The sequence below is a fragment of the Schistocerca serialis genome, chromosome 3 (genome assembly GCF_023864345.2).
Source record: "Schistocerca serialis cubense isolate TAMUIC-IGC-003099 chromosome 3, iqSchSeri2.2, whole genome shotgun sequence".
NCBI classification, from domain to species: Eukaryota; Metazoa; Arthropoda; class Insecta; order Orthoptera; family Acrididae; genus Schistocerca; species Schistocerca serialis.
In genome coordinates, this window is record NC_064640.1 from 186122281 (window position 1) to 186126718 (window position 4438).

A 4438-nucleotide genomic window follows, 5' to 3' on the forward strand; every position below is an offset into this window, starting at 1 on the left:
GTCCCCAAAGGCAGACGCATTCTTGTGTAGATCCACTGTGCCTTCCAGAATGACGAAATCGTCCAGGGAATGCCACGAAAATATTATCTAGGCTGTAACGCTCCCTCTTCCGGCCTGGACCCTTCCGAAGATTGTTGTAGGGTGTTTGATTTCAGACGTTTCGCACCGTACACGTCAACGGCCATCTGTCAGATGGAGAATAAAACGTAATTCATCTGAAAAGGCCTCCAGTCACCACGAAGTTGCCTCGGCGCCGATTTTCGATAGCGCCATTTTCCGTCCACGGTGTACTTTAACCACAGCAGCGTGCGAACAGTTTACAAACCTAGCCGTTTCGGAAATGCTTCCACCTTTGGCGCGAAAGACAATGACGTTAAATAGATCACTCCATTTCCGATTTACGACAACTACTGGACTGTTGTAGGCATCCTCCCGACACTCTTCATATACCCTCCACTGCTAGCGCTGCCGCCTGGTGTCTATGGTTATTGCATGTTGACGTCGAACACAGCCGGTGATCACATTAAAGAGATTGGACTGTGTGTGCACTACTGCTTGTGAAAATTACAAAACTCGGAAGGAAAAGTTTCAATCACTCCAAAATCGGAAGATGTGCAGAAGAATGGAACTATAACAAATGACGAAGGTAGCAGAAAAAAGGTGTTCACATAGGCCCAGAGCGTCCTCTTTTGTGTTTCCAGACAGGTTAGTGCTGCGCCTCGCTCAATCGGTACAGAGCCGTCAAACGAAGTGGAGACTTCAGTTGTGAGCACTCACTGTTAATCAGTGAACATCAGTCCCCGCTAGGTCTGTTATCGAGTCCATACCTTCTCTCTTGTGTACGCCGCGACAGTTGAGTGTAAATAAACTCGCGTAGCCTATTTATTTCGAGTTTCAGTGTCTAAGTAAATCACTAACTGGTTCTGACGTGCGGAATCGTTGTACAACTGTGGCTGAGCGGAAACTAATAAACGACATGGACATGGACTTGGCGAACCACCTGACACTGGTCAGGCGATATGTGTCTGTTATCCACTTTCAGACCAACCAAAACATCACGAAATGACGGAGATACGCCATCAGGATTCCACACGTCCGGTGTCATTTGTGAGCATCACTACTGCAAAGCAACATAACTTGTGTCACCCTAATCGACAGCAGATGTCGTTATGACAGTAAGGAAACCGAGCCAAGAATCCACTGAACACACAATATTACAGGAAACATGCTACCAAGAAGTTTATAAAAGCTCACCTCCATAACTACAGACTGTAAGTAGAGAGTCAGCTCCTCAACAGACTGTTATTGATACCTCTGAGGCTACCTCTTAACCACCCGCTCTATAAAACTCCAGCAAGGGGAATAAATATTCAGAGACGGACGAATGGCCCTTATTATATGTTGGTAGAAAGCTGCAATTCTAACAGCGGTAGACTTCGTCCTATGGTCTTTGGCAAACTGTAGAGAAAGATGTAATCAATATAGATAATGCAGGGCAAAATAGAATTAAGTTGGAAACGCGTTAGGGGCCTCCTGCAGATACGAGTGTAATGGATCTACAGCTCTTCCTTGAAAATTACGCAAGGCTTGCATCCTCCGTTTCATGACTTCAGCGCAACGAGTCATTAAGAATGTTGACGTCTCACTAACACATGAAGAAATCTAATAGGAAATTGCCTGCAAAAACAATTGTTATATGTTAGACGGAATACTAAAACTTAACTCAAAACTTTGTGTTCTGCCTTCGGGCAGGTCTGGTCATGGGGGGAGCCCCGTCAGAGAGATCCACCGCATGAGCGTCTAGGGAAGTGATTCCAGTGGTGGATTCCCGCTACCTTCCACTGATGAAATGATAATGAGGACAACACAACACCCAGTCCCTGAGTGGAGAAAATCTCCGACCCAACTGGGAGTCGAACCTGGGACCCTTGGCGTGACAGACCGCCGCGTTGACCACTCAGCTATCGGGGCGGACGAATACTAAAAAAGTTAACATTAATGGGACAGAACAGATTTTCCTACATCCTATTTGTACTCTAAAGTTCAGATTGTAGAGACTCTCAGAATACGACCATTTATATGGAGTCAGATACCTAGTGGATCCATATGTGCCACCACATTTTCAGTCCTTGAATTGCTTACAGTTGAATCATGAACGTTAACACTGTCAAGGTCCACCCAAGTGATATAAATGTTCTGGCCAGCACCTCTACAGTCAGTGTACGTCATAGAACGAACTGTGTTGGCTATTCTGTCAAAGCAGAACCTTCTCAACTGACAGAAAATCCCCTGTCCATGAACGCCTCCCTGCACTCAGGCGAGAACGAGTTTACCAAGGCCTTGCTCCCCAGCCGCCTAGTACATCAGACCGTTCTTACACCAGAGTCAAGCGTAAGGTTTTAACGGGACTTTGAGCCAAAAATGGGGGCCAGGACGGGATCAGGTCACCGCCGAGGTCGGGCGGTGGTCACCAGCGTACTGCACGGTCACCTGCTTCGAATCCGCCTCATTGTCGACACACCGTACATGAAAATGGTGGGCCAGCCTTCAGGGAAGTATTACAGACCGATTACGACAACTGGTCGTCGCCCTGCAAAGGAACAATCGGCGCGACCCACAAACGCTGCGTTTGCCATGAAATCAGCAGGGGGCAGCAGTGTTTAAACCCGACTGAATCAGCTCGCCAGCCTCGAACAACTGACAGTTATCTGTCGTCGAGCCTATGCTGTCCAGCACCGCGCCTGCGACACAGAGACCTCTACCTCCTCCGGGTCACGAACCGCTACCTGCCGCCTAAGCATCGGGGCGCAAGGGCAGCTCACAACTTGGTCGCTGACTCAAGAGTACGACGCCATGTTCCAGCCATCCCTTCCCTCACCGGGATGTGAATGGAAGACACATATGCTATAGGCACTGGAGCGTGATGCAGTCCGACGTCTTCGCAGCCGCCCATGGCAACGCAGCACCAGCAATAGAAGCAGCAGCAGAAGAATGCACGGTCAGCTGCCGGGGGCCATCACGCTAGCGAAACGCCGTGCTGCCATCGTGACTTTTAGCTCCACACAAATGATTGTAAACAAGCTTCAATATAGAAGTTATTGTGACCATCATCGGACTTTCTTCAGCTGTATGACACGTCCTTCTTCCGCAGTAAATCATAGCCCCGCGCTAAGACATCATAGACGTTCTGTTAGAATTGATGTTATATTAGCGTGGTTTCGGTGACGCCATCAACCAGTGAAACCGAACCACAGATCCACCTGCCAGTCGAATACGTCTTTTGGCAGTAAGCTGAGGGAGGATGCGAACAGGCACACTTCAGCTAAGTACCAGATAATTAGCCTACCACTGCCAAATATGTACTACAATGTTACTTAAACATGACAGAGCAATTTTCTTAACATACATCAATATCCGTATAGCTACCAAAACCCAAACAAATCGATTTCTACCAACACAGACCATTCCAATTCCTGTGCCTATGGCCAGGCTCCTAACTTATCTAGTACTACAACAGGCAACTCATATTTGCCGACAACATCGTTTGTCCACAAGCCACGTCCAGTATACCAGAAAGAGCTGATATGTCATCCAACAACAATCCATCAAATCATGACTCCAGTTCGATTATTGAGAAACTTCTCAGTGTTATTATTGGATTGTCGTGCAAATAAATTTGATTCAGTAGATCGTGTTAAGCTCATACAAAACTTTAATCATTATGAAACTGATGGCTTTATACACACCTGATTTGAATCATATTTAACAAAAGAAAACCAAGAGTCGTGGTGAGTAAGTCATACAATGTTGGAAAGGTAGAAAATTGTAGTAACTGGGTAGATGTCACAAACGGAGCCTTGCAGGATTCAATTTTCGGTCCACTCCTATCCGGTTCTAGGCGCTTCAGTCCGGAACCGCGCTGCTGCTACGGTCGCAGGTTCGAATTCTGCCTCGGGCATGGATGTGTGTGACGCCCTTAGCTTAGTTAGGTTTAAGTAGTTCTAAGTCTAGGAGACTGATGACCTAAGATGTTAAGTCCCATAGTGCTCAGAGCCATTTGAACCATTTGAACCACTCCTCTTCCTTATTTGTGAATGACCTCCCACTTAGAAAGCAGAACTGTCGATTTTTGCAGTTAATACTAGTGTTGTAATTAATGCCTTTAGAGAGAAAGCAGCAGAAGAGGATGGTATTAATGTTTTACAAAGAATTATTAAGTGCTTCTATGAGAATGGACTATACGTATTTTTAGAGAAAACACATTATTTTCCATTATTTCTAGCAAATAGAGTCACACCAACAACTCGTGTAGCACATAAACAAGAGTCTGTAAATAAGCTAGAAAGCACCAAATTTTTGCTGTATATTTCACTGAAAATTTGACCTGGAAGAAACTTATTACTCAGCTTCTCAGACAATTAAGTTCAACTCCTTTGCT